The following is a 19,620-nucleotide window of genomic DNA, read 5'->3' on the forward strand; positions in this document are numbered from 1 at the left end:
GCTGTTCTTCTTGATTTTAATGATGATGATTCCTTGTGCATTGACAAAAATTTGCTGTAGGGGTTATGCCATGAATCGGGTGGTAATTTAATAAGTGAAGAGAGAGAGAGCGAAATAAATAAATGTTTGTTAGTGAACCAGAGAGAGACACAGACTTTCTCTCTTCGCTTTCAGGTGGGCGGCTTGCTAATTCCAGGAATCCGTGAGCTGCAATCCATGAGCGAAACAAAAAGAGATGTCAACGAAGGTATGAAAGAAACTGATAATAAATCAAATTACGCAGTGTATAATAGGATAGTCGGCATTGCATAAACAGATACATGTAAATAGAACATTAGTTATCATACGAGTAAAGAAAATGGTTGATGTGAGCAATAACGTAAATTTTGAATACCCTGACTCTATTATTATGATTTGTCTTTTGTCATTTCAATTGTTTATTTCAATAAAAGACGAATAAGCGAATCCTGTAAACGAGAACTATCATTTGGGTAATCTTTTTGTGTCGCGTATATAGCTTCGCAAAGTTTCTCAGACTACTGCCCTAACCAAGATCTCAACACCGACGCTTCAGGTCAGAGATCATGATGATGATTTTCCTATATTATGGCGCATGCCCACTAAGGGAGCTAGGCTACGTATCGGGCGTCAGGAGGTAGCTTCAGAGAATTCTCATTTCAAGAGGACAAATGTAATTAAAATGAAAAAGAACAGTAGTGCTTCCTCTTTTTCACGATCTAAAAGACAGTTCACTTCATATATGCCATCATAATGATGATGCCCCTATAGGCTGTGGGGCCTACCAAATATATGGGATTCGCCAGGATCCGTGTGGCAGCGGATGATTCTATTTTATGGTGTCTTTGTTTTACTATTGTCTATTGCACTCTGAGCATCGGGAATTACGGATAGGAATGCTTGTTGAGGCATTACTTCCTGTGTGAAACAAAATGGCTACTGTGGTAGTTTCTTTGATTTAGGATTTCGCCATTTCTATTCGATGTTTTCTTGACATGGATTTCTTTAAAGTCTTAGTTCTTTACTATAGCAGTCCTTTATCAAGGAATCCTTAACGTAATTGATAGAGTGAGTTAGTTTCTATTCCCAATCACGCATAATTTTTACTTGTTGGCAAATCTCTTATTGCGTGTTTTTTTGTTCGTTCCCATGACGCAGTTTTTATTTTCACGGTTTGTTCGGGCCACCCGCTTCTAAGCCTCTACCACAGTGGAACCATGGCTGAGCACCACATTTCAATGCCATATTATTTATTAAAGCAAAGACAAAAAGAGCTTTCATTTACACATTGATGAAACACTCTGGTTTAAAACGTAACTGCCTGCGTGCGCTGACGTCAGAAGCCATTGCAGGCTCCAGAAGAACGTCATTCATCGGTGACTGTATGAAAGAGAAGGAAAACTCCAACCAAAATTTATTTTAAGAACCCGACGTTTCGGAGCCCGACCGGCTCCTCCTTCAGAGTAGAGATGGCGTAAGGCGTAACAGTGCTTATATGCGTTTTTGGCGCTTTGACAGGCGCGCAGAAACCATTCGTAGACTCGGTGCGTAAACGGCTGGAAGTGCCCCTGGCGAACAATTGATGTTACCTGGCGCCTTCTGGATCTGCCGGGATTCCCCAAGGAGCCTCTGCCTGTGGTTCTTTTCTCTCTTCAAGAAGGCAGCACCATGGAGGCTAAACCGGCGATCAAAAAGCTCGCAGTGTTCTGCCGCAGCACTGCGTGGTCTGTTTAGATTGCGAAGGTCATTCTTGTGTTAGCGACCACACAAGGATTACCTTCGCCAAAAAAGTATGATGCACAAGATTTTAAAGCCTTTTTATCTACTTGGTAGATACTTGAACAGTAGTGCGTGTTTTATTTTGTTGGCCTATGATTGTATATGACGGTTGAAGAAGGTCGTCATGACTCCGTTCGTTGTAATAATTGTGGCTAAAGAATGAACGACGAAAGCATTCTGCTTCGTGGCTTTATATCTTGAGTGACAGCACATTTATTTAACGCCTAAGTGACACACTGTGAAGTGCGAGTAGCACAGGCATGCATAGTTCTGGAAGGATTTGAAATTGCAGCGTTCCCCCGGTATCCACTCATTGCAACTGCCCCCTTGAGAATGCAAAAGGGCCAGTTCGTTGGCATTTTTTATCCCATAATTCCTTGCGGTACTCCGGCGAATTGCCATTCTTTGTCGCGCCAGAGCCTGAATGGATTCGCCCGCCAAGGCCATATTTTATGGGCACAAATCGGTTCATCATTTTCGAAACCTAAAACTGTTGCGGTGATACTGCACCGCTTAGCGCTCTACAACAGAGCCGTAGCGGAGACCCTAGAGATGACCTTTAGGACAATGTTCGGGTGCTCCTAATTATTCGAAATGACATGGTGAACAGCCTCTATGTCTTAAATACGAATCTTACATTGCATTGACGACTGTAACTTTAATATCATGTCACTCAGACAATGAGCAGAGCTCGACGGCGGACCTTTTATCTTCTGCTTATTACCGCGGCTGTACTGCTTCAAGTCGATGACCCCCATACACACTTCTTAGGTTTGCTTGCTTATGTCCCGGGTTTCCTCGCTGTTCTTGGTTCGTACTTTTTCACCTCGGACAACTCTAGAGCGGCGTGCTGCACATCCCTCGCTAAGTTGCTTAAAGTTGAGTTTGTGAATGTTATCGTAGCTTTAATTTCTTGCGTTTCGTTTAATGATGTCTTGTCATCAGCTACGCCCTTGATGTCTGCTCAAATGCACGTAATGATCATCTCAAGTTTGTGCGACATGTCGTCGCTTTGCTAAGTTTTTTTATAGTAATAGGTGGGGGGCCAGTAAGTCAGAACGTTCCCAAACACTATAAACGAGTTTGTCATTTCAGACATGGCAAAAACAAGAGAGCAGGACAATCCAGGATACGAACACTAAAAGCGTGTCTACATTCTTAGGGACGCACCAGCAACATCAAGCCTAATTGGCTAGAATTATCAGCCGAGCTCCGTTACAGTCATCCACTATAGTGTACCTAGGAGACGTAAATCCAGCAATTATGCAATTCTACCAAGGTATATGCTAAGCCGTGAATGCAACTACGACCATGAGGAAATGTTTATGCAGGTAACAAAAGAATAGTTAGCGTCGATCGAGAAAGGCAGGTCGCAGCGTTATTTACAGTCATGTCGCCTTCAGTGCAGTGCCAAACGAAACAGCAAATACAGTCGTCCGAAGCGATAACGAGGTTGGTGACCGCACAAGTGGTAAACATGGCGCATTGTATATAACGGCTAGAGTGATATGAAGTCCGCTTGCGCCGCTCACGTTCAAAGTGCAGCACAGCCCCCAGAGCAATTTGCCTAAAACTGGCTTGGATTATTAGGTATCGGAACAGGGCTATATCTAGCAATGATCTTTTACCAGGTGCGCAGAGATTTCAGGGCTTTCTGCGTCCGTTCCTGAATACTCATAGCACAGTGTGGTTGTAGGCCGGTTGGTTATTCATGATTTTGGGAAGTTACCGCAAGAAAACACAAGACACGAAGAAAGGGACAACACGAAGTGGTTTTCCCTTTCTTCAAGTCTCGATGTTTTCTTGCGATAACTTCTCAAAACCCTGAATACACTTCGAATAAACATCGAACGCAATTACAAGTGCTGTTAAGCTTACGTAAGCTCGAGTAAAAAACGCTATCGACAGTACCAATGACGACTTTATGTACAAAACAATCTGATACCTAGGTTATCTATCCTAAATATTGCTTGCTGTTAATTATACACCCTGACTGACACTCCCCTGTATTCTGTTTTGAGACTATGCATTTGGTACCCGAAAAAATATGATCTGCTGGAATGGCACAGAATAATAAACACAATAAGATCCGTAGTGTACCAGCAACTGTTGTAAAGACAAATATTGACTCTACATTCATACTTAGTAACCTGTCAGCTGAGTAAGGGCAGCTCAGTCACTAGCATTGTCATAAATGCCTTACATGGAGTGATACAAGTCAAAACAGAAGGCGTCTACATTTTTTGCACGATTAATAGAAATGCTGTGTTGTAGCGTGCATGAAGTTTTCGCTCCTGGCAAGCACATACACAGTTGCAGTAAAAGCAAGGATTTAGACACGAGTAATAAAGATTTGACTGCCTTCACATTAGGTAGATTCCACGTGACAAACAATGGTATTTAACCTGCGGGAACATTTCGCACGGGAAGGCACTGAGGCGTTATGTGCAAACCTTAATGGAAAGCCGAAGGGTTCCCGCGGACCAAAATCCTTCGTTATGGAGAGTCATTGCTGGTATTAAACTGGTGAGGCGGAAAAGCATCGTCGCAAGACCGCCGATAACCGTAGTCCTTTCTCTTTGCAAGACCGACACTATGTAAAACCTGCTCTTTGCTGAACACGTTGGGTGGTGTATGATAAACTCCAGTCTACCACGAAAGGGCCACGCAACGGCGCGGTTATGGACGCTGGCGCTCAACTGAGCACAGAAGCATAGCACGGCACAACCGCGTCTAGTTCCGCATCGTACAGACAGCTTCAAGGCGTAGCCCGATGCCTCTGACGTAGGGCTCCACACTTCTTCGACGTAACCTCTGGAGTAGTAGCAGGCACGGCTGACCCTGATGGCTAAACGATCAGGCATCCATGTTAGAGAAGAAGACGCGGGTGTAATCACATCGTACAAATGGCTTTGGTGCGAAGCAGAGTAGCACCTCTTTTGCAGCACATCCCGTGTTGCTGCACGTGAGTCAGACGAAATGATGTCGGCCGACGGACAATGTCGGACATCCTTGACAGGCTCTTCTTGCTTAGTTATTTGAGAATTTGTAATGGTCGGAGCTGCATGCCAACGTTCTGCTATGGATGGCGTGCCAGATTTCAAGTTGCCGTGAGGATAAAACCGGCAACTATTTTGTGGTGAAGTGCACGGTACACTGCCGGCGCCTGGAAGGAGTTGGAACTGTTGACATTTGTTACCATGCGTTCTGAGCGGCCGGCATTCCTGAGGTCGGCACTGTTCAGCGGCATGACCTCCTTGCCCAGAGTCGGCGTTAGGTGACGAACGAAAGGACAGTGTTGTTGAAGATGGTAGGCGGGCATTGGTTTGAAGGTGGTCGACCGCTGCTAGTAGCGAAACGGAGCCTTGCTCGGACATAAGCAAACTAAGAGACACCGAAGCGAGACGGCATTCAAGCTTGCCCAGCTGCGCCGTTCTGTTGGTAGAGGACTGGCCGTCGGCATTTGGGTATAGCAGCTTGTTCACGCCGGCTTCTGTTCGCTGTGATCTACGAGCGCCATTGGCCTTTTGTTTTCTGACAGCGCGTGCAGCATTCGCCCTGTTGGAGTAGAGTAGAAAGGCACCGCGCAAGCGATAATATCGTGTCGTTGGAACGCGCCAGCTTCCGCGACCCTAAGGTCTCTTCTGGCCTCGTAGTCTAAGGACGACTTTCCATAGCTGTTCGCAGAGGCGTCCTTTGTACTGCCATCAAGATTCCCTGCAAAGAAAGATAACCCTGACTCCAAATGTAGAACTGAGCTCTTCACCATTTTGGCATTGCTACCGCTGTGACAACTGGATAATGCGCAATAAATCACGACCTAACTTTTAGTTGTTGTAAAGGGATTGCTGAAAGTAGCATTCATCCGCTTCAGGGTGGCAGCAGTTTACGATTCACCTTCCTCTGCGCTTGTGATGTGAGCCTGCGACCACGGATGGCTTTCCAGGTTGGATGCGTTGTGTGCTGGGTATCCGGTGATTCAGTATGGGAGATGGTACAGCCACCGTTCAGTCAGACCGGCCGTTTTAGGAGAAGTGAAAAACTGGCTGCTGCCTACAGTGCGTAATACCACTGGCGTCACCATAGCTGCATCTTTATCTGATGTCTAGCCTTGCCGATACGCGCCCCTTATCAACCGTTTGTCGGAAACCATTTGAAATTCATTGCAGTGCCAAGCTTTGTTTGCCCTCCATGACGAGGCAGGCGCAGTTTTCGTGGAGTGCAATCATTGTGCTTTCTTACAGTTTTTTTCTGTATCCATAGCGAGATATTTACAGAGTGCTTTCTATCTGGCGTTGACAGTGCCACTTTGCCGTGAGAAGAAGCCAGTGTTACTAAAAGGTTCACGGCCTGTCTGCTTCCATGCTATAACTTCCATTGTATATTGTACGAATTTGCGTCTTCGTGCGTGCTTTTGATAGCAGTGCTTCCCTGGTCTCGGCGCTTTTGCCTTTCATATCATTTTTATGTTTAACCTCTTCCACTGCGCGAGAAATGAAGACGGAAATATCATCTGCTATGTCAGATTTTTATCAGTAGCATTTTATGATCAAGGCAACCTAATATGCTACGTAATTGGGAGCAATTACAGTTGTCAAAGCTTTTGTTATCTTGTGCTTAGCGATCCTAAATCTTACGGTTCCGTTTTCCTGTAAGATTCTGATTACTTACATTTTATTTCAAGGTAACTTGGCTATTACGCGCTACATTTAGACATCCGCACTTTCTTGCAATCAAACGTGTCTTTGTCTACTCTTCTTCAGCATTGCAGCAATACAGGTATCTGCAAACTCTTAGTGCTCGCCGTTTGTCCTTCTTATGCCTTGACCTTGCCTCAACCTTTAAAGTGCGATTCGGCTAGAGCGAAAATTCTCCTCTCGAGTGCTGCTGGCCACAACCGAATAATGTAAGAACGAAAATTTGTTTCCCGTTGCTCTGCTATGAATAGACGATATCGCGTATTTCTGTAATGGACCTTTTCAGAGAGTCGATCACGTCTCTAGCGGCATACCGGATAAAGATGCGCCGGCTCCGCTGTCGTCTGCTGCCGCCACGTGTTTGCATGCGCGTTCTGAGGGGCGCCAGGGTTTTGTTGTCTCTGGTCAGCAAGTGATGCGCTAGCTGATTGAATGTTTCCTATATGAGCATGTAAAAACCCACTCATCGCACTTCAAAGTTTGGAAGATCATGTAGGTGAGCATCTTTTGAGTAGTTTGTTACTCGAAGCGCCGTCGGCAAGTGTCTTACACAGGGACTTGCGTCTTTCTCCTAAAACCTCAGAAAAAAACGTATGTGCTTGCCGCAGCTCTGTCCTTCCTAGAATTTCGCAGACAGGTTGCATATTGTAGCCGAGGTCGTTCAGTGTAACAGTTCGCGTTCTTTCTTGCCTAGTTTGCAAATTAAAAAGAACAGCGAATTTGGCTTTGTCTGTCACTATCGGTTGTATCACCGAACGGTTAGTGGAAGTGAATCTCGAAGGCGCTTCTCTGCGAAGTTGCAGACGGTGGAAGTGGCCTAGCTAGTGTGTTTTAGATGTGACTCAGTGCGAGAGGCGCAGACGTAGGCCACTTCAAAGTATCCTTCTTGAAAACTAAGCCATGTAATAGTAGAAGGTCTTATATTGAACGATCCGAACTATAGAATACGAGCTTGCTGTAAAGGTTCTAAAAGTAAGTGTAAGACGCTTTTAAGAAGTGAAGTAAATTTTAAGAAGTGAACGAATGTCCAAATGCAGGCGTGCGAAATAACAGTGGTTCGTGGTTCTGATTGGTCACCTGAAAAAAAAAATAGAGTTCCAAAGTTCGTCAGCGCACGTAGAATGGCTTAAGACGCACTACGTGGACGACTTCAGGTCGCGCGTGCAGCCGCTGTGATTGCGTAAGGCCGTCCTGCACGGCCTACTATTCCAATACGCCACTGCGTCGGAGGATCTTGAATGATCCGAAATAACGTCGACCTAGCTTTTCACGCAGTTCACGCCCACCGTTTGGTGATCGAAACTCAAACGTGGTCGCCAGGCTAGTATAGCCCATATAACGTCGCCAAGGGTTGTAGTGGCTGCTGTGCATCTTTCGCAAAGGATTGAAGCTCAAGAAGGCAAGCTGTTGAGCTTCGCGACACCCTGGAGATAGGCGGCGACGTCGACATTGCCTTCGTCGGTGACGGGCGGCAGCATGGCGCTGAGCGTCGCCGGCTAAATTTTTTCCACAATCTAGTTTGAATGGCTTCATCTGCGCTGTACCTTAGACTATCGAGTTCTGGGCGAAGGTCACGTACAGAAGGACGGCATCCCACGTCTTTTGTTGGATGTCGACGTACATGAATAACAATTTCGGCTAGCGTCTAATTCCGGAGTTCCACGAGTCCATTCATTTGCAGGTGGTAGGCAGTTGCTCTGCGGTGGCTTGCCTAGCTATAGATTGCAGAACGCCTTCAGTAAGCTGCCTTGTAAAAGCCGCTCCTCTGTCGGCGATGAAGTTTTCTGGGGCATCATATCGTAGCACGGTGTCATCGACGAAGAATTTAGCTACTTCCTTCGCACTGCCTTTGGGCAGGGCTTTCCTTTCGTGGTAATGGGTAATGTAGTCGGTGGCCACGACGACGCGCTTGTTTCCAGATGTTGACGCTAGAAAGCACATCAATAAGTACTTCGACATCTGCTAGAACGGCTTGCAAAGAGATTGAATAGGCTGTAGCAATCTTGCCGGCCTTGTATGGTGTCGGGAATCGCTGACAGTTCCGGCAGGTCGTGAGGTAATGAGCGACGTTGGCTGCAAGGTGTGGTCACTAATACCTCTCCATTACCTTTGAGAGATTAAGGGTTAAACCTAGGTGCCCTGTGGTTAGATTGTCATGAACGGCTTGCAGAATATCTGACCGCAGTGTTCATAGCAAAACGAGAAAAGAGTTGGCACGGATTGGGCACAAGTGCTTCACCAGCACGTCGTTTCGTATGCAAAACGATGACAATCCGCGCCTTAACACCCTTGGGACGAAGTCGCGTCCGTTCGCCGGGCTCGATCGGCGAAATAATCGGCTCTTATTGTTCCAAGGAAGGCATCCTCGTCTCGGTCGTCTTGTCGTTGATCGATGACGACAAAAAGCATCTTTTTACGGCTTGAGGAGGCCTCTAAGCTGTTCTTGATTGCACCTGAGGATACTCGGATTATTATGGAAAGCTGGTTCAGCAACTTGGACCATGGAGGTAGGTGGGCAAACTATGAGAGGACAAATCTATTGCTAACAGCAGCCATGTATGCGATATTCGTGCCCTCATTCACGTGATTATACTTCTGGCTGAGGTTCGCCATCATTACCTGCGCTTTTCCTCCGTGAAACTCAACGCTGCTTCTTGTGACACCAATATCCCGCTCCATGCAGGTGATGGCCGTTCTCAACGATGACTTCCATGTCTTAGGCTGCTCCTGCACCGGAAATCATGGTGTTGGCGCGTGGCGGGACACCGACTTGAAGTACACTCAAGCCATGGTGATTGAAAACTTTGTCCGATGGTATCGCTTGCTCTGTGGACAGCATGCATAATCGACCTGAACTTTAGGTCGATGACTGTGTCATGTTGACTCAGGAAATCCATACCAAGACCTATGTCTCGCGAGCATTGTTGCAGAATTAGGGCGGTCACAGGGTAAATCCGGTCATGCACTGTCAGTTTGGTCATGCAGATTGCGGCTTAATAAGTGACTTCAGCAGCTCGGATTTGAGGGCCGTTTCATGCAGTCTTGAGTTTCTTCAACTTGGCGTTTAAGGATCCACTGATGACTGAAGTATTCTCCAATGTCTAAAAGGGCAGTGACTTCGTGGTAGTCGAGAAGCACGTCGAGGCCGGTGGTTCCTTGGTTTGCATTGGATTTAGGTCGCGTGCTAGGGTCAGAGCTGCGTCATATTGTCCCGTTGTTGTTACCTATCGTAGTCGCATCATCTTTACGCGGCGTGTTCTTTCCTTGAGATCTTCGTGTGGCTGGTGGTGTTTCATTGCTGCGACGTGCACATAGTATATATTGCAACATAAGCGTTGCTGTTTGAGGATCTTTGGAATTTTGACGAACAGCATTCGCGCCTTCATCAGTTGCGTTCAGTGTTCCGGATAACGACTAACAGACCGGCCACGGGTTCCAACAGCGTACGGTTGGCGCTGGCTACACCCCAAACGTCCAAATTTGTCAGGTCGCCGCGTGGTCTCACAGGCGGGCAGGCTGGTGGCGGCGGCTGGTGACGTAATTGCGGGGTTTTACCACACTGGCGCTAGCGCGGCGGCGGAACGTGACGGTGGGCGTCGGCAGCGTCGATCATCGTTTCTGGCAGGGGCTGTGGCGATTCGGGCTGTACCTCGGAAACTCCCAGTGAACGGTGAAGTTCGTCTTTGACAATGTCAATAACTGAGGCCACCTGAGGCGGCAATGAGCGAAACATCTTGCGCGGTTCTTTGCGCACAATGGTTCTGATTGTCTCTTGGCTGCCGTCGAAGCATAGTAGTGCTTGGCTGTCGGCCTTCGGGAGAGCACCTGGCGGTTACATTGCTTTGTGGGTATTTCCAGTGTGTTCTGCATGGCTGTGGGTTTGGTCGTAAATTCTGGAAACGTCTTGGCTGGGTTGTCTATTAATCCTGCAAAGAGGTCTGTTTTCACGCCCCGCATCAGTGAACATGTCTCAGTCAGCGTGTCGATAGAGGCAAGCCATCTCTACAGAAAAGCACCCCCGTTTTCAGGGTGCATTCATGATTCTCGAATTACTTCCTGGGAGCGTCTTGAAAGCAGAAGTGTACATGCCGCAGACTTCCATATGTTGAAGGTAGTGATGCTTTCACATATTTCCAGTAAGCTTTCCTTGTCTTCAAACAGTGATTCGTGGAGGGTTGGTTGGTACCTGTGTTGTCGAAGGCAGATAGCTGCTGCCGAAGCTGGTCCGTCACCGTGGCTTATGACTTGATCATGGTCCTCCTGATCGTATCTGGCAGGCGCCCGTGCTCAGAGGGCAAGTTTAGTAGTCTGGTGCTAGCTCGATGACGCGGGGCGACCTTGGCGTTGGCTCCGGAATTCGCGCACCGCAGTTTGTTTCAAAATTCACCGCCTTTAATGGGGTGAATACGGCACATGAACATAAAAGCACCTCAACCAGATCTCCCATTGTCTTGACGGTGAATTCGACCACGGCACAACGGCGAGTTACAAAACTTACGGCGAGTTACAAAAAATGTTACACTCGGCAGAACGATAGTGAGGCGAACGTGCGTCGATCGTCGAAATCTGATCCCCGGACAAGATGCATCGGCTGATTCTACATGACTCATTGAACCTGATAACGTAATCGCTGCTGGTGGCGTTAGTTCTAAAATGTACACCACTATCCTCGTCACGCACGCAATCTGACAATGGAAGGCTTGGCGTCAACACAAAGATCACAGAGAACGAGCCATAACACTCACGAAACTTCCGATACAGGAGAGCGCGTCTTGAGCTTGGAGATAACTTTAACACTTGTTAGCCGCTCAAGGGCTGCAACCGGGAAAAATAAATAGACAGGCATTGGAATATGTCCCTTCAAAAGATTCCACCTTTTTTTTCTAGGGAGGGTGATTCACCGAGAAGACGCAGCAAGTGCTTGTAAATGGGTCCAAATTCGCAGGGCGCTTATTAGCAAATGAAAACGCATATTCTCTCAGAAGTAGTCACAACGAAGGCGCCAAATAAAACAACGGACGAAGGAAGGAGACACGAGACAACCACGTAAGCGCCGTGTCTCCTTCCTTCGGCCGTTGTTTTATTTGGCGCCTTCGTTGTAATCATGCATAACGAACTCGCCCCAGCACGTGCTCAGAACTTGTCGCCTTCCCTCAGTTATTTAGAATGAACGATAATAGATCGGCAGTAAAGCTTTAAGTGTGTGACTTGGTTTTTTACGCGAGAGTATCAAAAAACAAGCACGGATATAGAGGCAACGAGTAGAAAGGCAAGCTGAGTCATAAATAGCTGAGACAAACCGTTCTCTACAGTTACGACATCGCGGTTATCTATTTGCACCACGTTTCTTTTTTGAGAGAATTGAATAAATGTGAATGTGGGTCAAGCTCATTCTCATGTGAACCACATGGGGCACCAGCAGGCGTCGAGATGAGTGATGAGCTCCAAGAATCGCTGCATTCTGAATGAGCAGAAGTTATATGATCATAGCGTGGAAAGTCATTACATGACCATAGCGTGGAAAGTCATTAGACAGTTTTAGAATAGCGTTCGCAAGCAAACCTAAACACATTACGTACATTAAGAAATAGCGTCGTACTGACTGCGCATGCTCCGAAGGTTATTGCGTTTCTGTGCGTTACGTGCGCTATGATTAGGTACGTTAGTTCGCTAGTTTGGTACCGGTATCACACGTGCACGTCTGATCACAATCGGGGCCGACCCGGATAGGATTTCTTGATTGAGATCAAGAATGGTCGCCGCTACACGGCCCTAGTGATCCGGATCGAATTATTGTCTACTAATCGTCAGCAACTCTCGGAACTGCATAACGTATTGACTGCAATTTCAGATTTAAAATATGGCTAAATTCGCACAATATTTCAATTTTGCGGCTTATTATTGGTGGTAAAATATTTTCATACTTTTTTTTAGTGAGCTGCCTTCACTACTTGTATTTAGCGCTTTCAGTATATTGCGCGAGAGGGCGCAGACGTCAACCTGCGATCTCGATCGCCCAGATCCGGATCCCGCAGGATTCCGATCGCAAATGACCGTGTAGCAACACCTGATCCGGACTAAGCTTGATGCAGATCGGCCTCGATCATGATTGGAAGTGTATGTGTGACGTCGGTATAACGTTCGTAATCTTTACGGATGCTAATAAATAGCGTTGTCGAACATGGCTGCGCTCATGGCTACCGCTTGAGCGTGAATTTTTGTGATGGCTACGCTCGCACGTCATGTGCAGAAGAGCCTGTGCAGAAGAGCCTGCACATGACGCTCGCACGTCATGTGCAGAAGAGAAAATGGGCCAGCGTTGTAGTGGGCGCTCACAATGTAGCGATGCAATTTGAATGTACAAGCTCCAGGAAGCTTCGCATCCCAGGAAGCAGGGGACGCACTGGGAATAGCGATCAGTCTCTGTTGCGGGAGAGCCGTGACGTCTGTACGGAGCACTCCTGCGGCAAAGATGAACAGGCACAAACAAGGTGCTCCAGAGTCTCGGGGCCCCTGCACCTCTCGCAGGCAGTCGACGTGGTACACAGCAGGGCCGCAATCCATGTGCAGCCAGTTTGGCAGCGCAGGAGCGTGGAACGGTCTCTTCTAGAGAGGCCATTCTCTGGAAGCGGCTTGGGAACTCTGGCACCAGCCACGCGAGGCTTCGGGTGGATGGAAGTGAGCAGGCACCGTAGTTGATGTCTCGTGTAGTCCGAGGCCTCTACCGCTTTCGTAACCGGGACTCCATTGTGGTGGACAGCTTTGGCGTAGTTGTCCGCCCCATCGTTACCGCTTTCCCGACGTAAGAGGCCACCTGTCCGTCGCCGGTTGATGAGGGCCTGGAGGCTTAGTTTCGCAAAACACCGCCACCGCCTGCTGGGGAGGATCCTCAGCAAGGAGGTCGGCAGCCAGATGCAGCCCCGCAAGCTTAGTTTCGCAAAACACCGCCACCGCCTGCTGGGGAGGATCCTCAGCAAGGAGGTCGGCAGCCAGATGCAGCCCCGCAAGCTTAGTTGCAGTGGGGCTCGCTGCAGAAGAAAATCGGCACTGCCTGTGGCAGCCGTGGGCTGTAACTATTCGTGCAGGCGCTGCTGACTAGATTAGGAGGACCGAGCCATCTGTGAACTGAAGTTGGTGCCCTGGCACGCCTGCTGCAGGGCTGCAGGTGGCGTTCTTTGTTTGTCTATCCATCCCTTTGAGGTAGAACATCAGGAGGCTGTTGACGGGGAGCAGGAAGAGCGGCTACCGTAGGTATTCGGGGAACTAACTCCTTATAAAGGCCGCAAAGGGTGCCCATTATGAAGCTTGTAATCTGCGGAGCCGGGTGAGAAAAGCTTAGCCGCCTGGTGTGCTGTGCAGCCTGTCAATGTGCCACAGTCCTCGCTACAGCATGAGGAGTGAAAATGGCCATTAATCAGCCTCAGCCTGTGCTGCGGCGATCAAGGAGTTCCTAGGAAGCTCCAGGACATTTGTGATGGCCGTCCTATGCAAGTCCTCCCGTTGACCTGTCCTGACATGTGTAAGTGCGCAGGGCATATAAGAAGGAGGACGTTGCTGCAGGATTGTTTAGGCGCAGGGCCCACTTCATGGAGCATCCTCGGCCTTTCTGCAGGAGTCGATCCACAGCTTCATGTATTCGGTGCCCCTTGGTGCTGAGGGCCTTAGTAGCCGGCATCCACGTCAGCTCGTTGTCTGTGGCGAGACAAAAGTAGGTGACTGGAGGAGAGTGTGCGAAACGGAACAACTGCTGCCGCGATCGCGCGTCAGGTGTTCCGTAACGGAAGAATGCATCGCCGTGGCGCCACTGCAGCAGCGCGCGTTAACGCAGCAGATACGGCGACGCGACGCCGCGGGGCGTTGCGTGGCTGCCCCGTTAATAGCCGCTGCTCTTCCCTTGGTCTCTCGTCGCGCCGGACGTCGGTGGCATGTGGCGTCCTTGATTTCTCAGCAATACCGCCCAAATGATTACTGCCTACAGCCAACGTTATTTATTCACAAAACTCCATAACATATCCTGCAGCGAAACTGGAAAACGTTACTCGCTGCGCAAAACTCGATGAACCACTCAATGGCATTCAATTTGACATTGTTTTCGCATTCACAACTAATAAGAAGTACTCGGATGTCCTTGGAATTTTAGTGGCTCCTAATTAATTGATATGCTTTTTTAACATGATCAGTTTACAAAGTCACGAAGCCATATCGAGGACAAAGTCTGGGCAAATACATGTACAAAGTTGACTCCCACCCTGCCTGAGAAAATATTAAGTCGGAGTATTGTGCGGCTATAAGTAGGTGGCGGTAGGCGTACAGAAGTTTGTGTATTGACAGTAGTTCACCCGTTGAAGCCTACATGGCGGCATAGGTATTTTCGGACATGAAACAAAACGTGAGCGGAACGGAGCAGAAAATTGCCTCGAGTGCTAGCCAAAGAATGACACGCATTGAAATGGCTTTCATTCTTCGTCTAAAATCAAGGAAATGACAATTGCTAAGAACCGCAGTTTCACCGACAACTGCACGCAATTTGTCCGCCGAAGCTCTTATCGAGTCTCTAGACAAGAACGCGGGGATGTCACAGAGCAAGTCGAACAAATGCTGCGCAATGGCGACATTCAACCACCACAGAGCTCCTCGGCATTACACTAGAAGAAGGATGGAATGACAAAATTCTTCATTGATTACAGTCGGCTGAGCAGCATTATAAGAAACACGTCTATCCGCTACCAACCATCGACGACACCTTCTAACAGCACCATCATGCTAAATATGCCTCCTCAGTGGACCTATAGGGCGTACGTTGGCAAATTGAAGTCGATGAAATAATGAAAGAAAAGACTGCTTTCATTAGGCCAGGTAGTTTGGTCCGCGCGAGCCATTTTCGAGACGGTTGTGGACACTATGCTGGGAAGCCTTAAGACGTGCCTCCTCTATATAATTGACGTCGATGTCTTCACATCAATGAATACTTTGTTTAGCACAAAACAACAGACACAGGAAAGACAACAGGACTTGTGTCTATTGTTTCGCGCTAAACAAAGTATTCGTGGATTCGGACCAACTAGCCCGCCAACGCATTGTGCTGAACTATCTTCGCAACAAACTTTGACGAATGGCTGAACAGAATAGAGATTGTGTTGGAGGCAATTCAATCTTAACAATTTACTCTGAAAATAGAGAAGTGGCGGTTTGCTTACCAAATCTTTTACTTCTTGGCCACGTCACCAACAATTGTGGGGTACATCAAGATTCACAGAAAACGTCCAGCCTAAGGAAAAAAAAAGAAAGCTGTCCGAAAGTTTTTGGGGCGATCTGTGCAGAATTTCTCCAATATGGCTAAACCGATGACACGCCAGAAAAAGTCAGACGTTAACTCGACAGCGTTCAGGGCCCCCTGTCACAGGAAATCGAGTGTCGCCGTCGGCGTCCCCGTGAGCGAAAATTCCCGTATATATTTAGGTATATCTATCTATCACGCCTTGCTATGCGACATGCGGCACATCCGGTTTGCTTAGATTACCGCGCGGTTGTTTGCCCGGGAGTGTATTCACAGTTGCGTGATTGCAATTGTTTTGGGCATCACTGAGGCGAATCCAGAATGGGAAAAATAAATAAACAACGAAGGCGATTGTTAACGAAACATAAGCAAAACAATCCATCAAATAAACTAAAGGCCAACAAGAACGGTCATTAAAAAAATTATATTCTGGGGTTTTACGTGCCAAAACCACTTTCTAATTATGAGGCAAGCCGTAGTGGAGGACTCCGGAAATTTCGACCACCTGAGGTTCTTTAACGTGCACCTAAATCTAATTACAGGCGTGTTTTCACATTTCGCCCCCATTGAAATGCGGCCCCCGTGGCCGGGATTCGATCCCGCGACCTCGTGCCCAGCAAAGAACGGTCATACAGCTCTCCATGTTCTCAGACAAGTAAACAACTATACGAAATACTAAGGTCCGTGACGGGTCACACTTACTTGACATACGTTCTGGTGCAACTGCAGAGCGTCGGTCGTGTGAGGATCAGTCGCAGCTTGCTTCTTTAGGATCGTCCACAGCTCGACCAAGGAGTCTCAGGAGGAGAGTGCCTTCAGCGCCATGTCACCAGGAGCCGACCACAGGCAGGATCGTCGCTGCAGTCTTGAAGCTTGGGCCCGCAGCCCGCGAGCTTTGCTTGTCGTGCTGACGAGGGTTTCGACGGAAGTTTAGAGCACAGGCATTTGCTCTCTTCGCCCTGCTGCGCACTTTGTCCTCAAATGCCTTATTTTGAGAAGAGATGGCACACAAAGTTGTTGTACCAGCATACTCTTGAAGAGTGCTTTCTGCCGCGTCTTTCACACCACTCTTAGGAACGTAGCTCATTCGCCACGTTGTTCTCGGCACGTTATCGCAATGGCGTATACCCATTGCTGAAATTCAGCAGTCAAGGAGTTTCTTGGAACAGTGGTATCTACCATATCCCGCATCTACAGTGACCCGTAACGACGTGAAAGAATTGGTTGTAGGTTGACACCTATGTACACATTGTCACATACACAGTGACACAACTTGGTCGGATCGTTGCTTTCAGACCCTCTTATCTCGGTACAGCAGCCCGATGCGCTGCCCGTTCAACCACGAGCTACCCAGTTACCTAAGCAGGCGGGGAAACGCTTACGTACAAATAAGCGTACATAGATATCAACAGATAGATAGACACAGATGCATCCATAGCCCCCGGAAAGTGGATGAAGGGACCGATCAATGCTACCGTATTAAAAGCCTACTGAAACGGAAGCTGCGCAAACGGCCGAAAATTGTGCATTGATGAAATTTGTAAACTTGCAGGCGCAAGGTGTAATCAGCTAGAGTAACGCAGGGGTAACTTGAGATCGCTGGTTGAGTCGTTCGTCCTGCACTGTACACAGAATAGGCTGATGATAAAGGGTCGCTGTTTGATACTGGGCATGCCCCTCTTTTCAACGAGCTTCTCTAATGACAACTTGGATCACTAGATACGTGTTCCTTGATCTGTGCCGCTCTTTGGTACTATCTTTTATTACTAGGAATGTGCCCCCCCGTCTGTGCCACTCTTCAATAATATTTTCGAAGCCAACTTAAGTAACGCGATGTGTGCCACAGCATGTGTGCGGCTGTTCTATGCTTATTCTTGGCGGCTATTGGAAAAATCCTTTAAAATTTCTTCGGTGCTCGGTGGCATACTCGTGGACTACGTGGTTGAGCCACTAGCTGGCACAGCCTGTGCAGTTGCAAGCGCGAGATAAAATCCCAGCTGCATAAGTGTTTCGGCGTCCGCCACGCGGTGTGTCGCTGCATTGCATAAATGCTAATGGCATTTCCGCCGACATTCATCCTGAGATGGGTTATGCCAGAACTTTTAATGCGTTAGCATTTTTTTGGGTACTTGACGCGCTTCTCTTGGGCTATCTATCTATCTATCTATCTATCTATCTATCTATCTATCTATCTATCTATCTATCTATCTATCTATCTATCTATCTATCTATCTATCTATCTATCTATCTATCTATCTATCTATCTATCTATCTATCTATCTATCTATCTATGTTTTCCCGCTACCTACCCTAAGTAACAGGGTTCGAAACCAACCACCGGGCCAACCTGTGTCAATGAGTATGCAGCAATGTGTACATCGGCGTCTCTTCACGAAGCTCTTTCACGCGGACATGGGTGACTGTAGATGCAGGACTGGGCACGGACCGCTGTCAGAAGAAACTCCTTGAAGCCGAGTTAGAGCTCTTGGTATGTGCCTCAAGGTATGTGCTAGTCTGCAATCAGCCTCTTTTTATGCCGTGTTGGGTCAATGGCTATGTGCCAGTAGATGTGTGCCGCTCCGCAATCACGAAAAAGATCGCTTAAATATATATGCGATGCTATGCGACACCAAAGCAACGTCATAACAAATCCTCATGGACAGCAACTCGACGCATCATCAGGCTGCGGTGCAAGTACATTGGGTATGTCCCGCTTTTTAGGGGAAGGCCTTTCACGCCAGCGCTTTAGCGAGCTGAGCCATGAAGGCACTGGCCATGTGTCACTCTTCAATGAACTTCGCGACAATTTGGGTCACTGGTTATGTATCGCTGAGTGTTCGGCTAATCGAGGGAACAATTGCTCTCGCTTGTCCTCACTGGCGCGCCAAGCTTATCGTATGGCGCGCCGCGCTTGACATCTCGGAGGCCAGGCGCGGAATTCTAGGCAGTGCCATAAGATGGCACAGCCTGTAAAAACTGAAGTGCGAGGGAGCATACCGGTTGCTCACGACTCGTTTCTCAGCATTCACACGCACCCGTGAGCCACGCATTTCCAATGCCACCACAGGCTTCGCGGTGGCGGCGCTTGATGGAGCCGAGTATTCTTAAAGAAGCCCTCAGTAGTACATGTCTCGCAGATAACTAGGCTTGACGGTCCCAATACGTTGTGTGTCTATATTAATTGAATGCTAACGTATTACCGTCGGCAGTCATCGTGAGATGTGTTCTGCCGACTTTCTGGTGCGAGAAGCATCGATTGGACCATTGAGAGAAAAAGCCGGCGTCTGTAGCATCGAAACGGCACTTAAATTCCCATTGGCTGCAATGCCACGTCACGTGCGTGCCTCGTCGTAGTGGCCGAACCGGAACACATGCACCCGCCATGGTTGCTTAATGGCTATGGTGTTGGACTGCTAAGCACGAGGTCGCGGTATGGAGTCCCGGCCACGGCGGCCGCATTTCGATGGGGCGAAATGCGAAAACACCCGTGTACTTACATTTAGGTGCACGTTAAAGAACCCCAGATGGTCAAAATTTCCAGAGTCCTCCACTACGGCGTGCCTCATAATCAGAAAGTGGTTTTGGCACGTAAAATCCCATAATTTAATTATTTTAACACATGCGGCAACACTAGCGCGCCAGGTGTTGCGACGGGGGCGGGAGCATTTTCACGACGCTCCGTCGCCAGCGCTCCGCGACGGAGCACTTATGGCGACGCGACGCAGCGGGGCGATCCAGGTTTTCATCGGCGAGACAGTCACGTGACGCGCGCGTGCAGGTGCCGCCGTCTCCTTCTCCGAAGCAGGCGCACAGATCGTATCTCTGCCTCTCTCTCATCCTCTCTCAGCT

The sequence above is a fragment of the Dermacentor andersoni genome, chromosome 3 (genome assembly GCF_023375885.2).
Source record: "Dermacentor andersoni chromosome 3, qqDerAnde1_hic_scaffold, whole genome shotgun sequence".
In the NCBI taxonomy this organism is placed as follows: Eukaryota; Metazoa; Arthropoda; class Arachnida; order Ixodida; family Ixodidae; genus Dermacentor; species Dermacentor andersoni.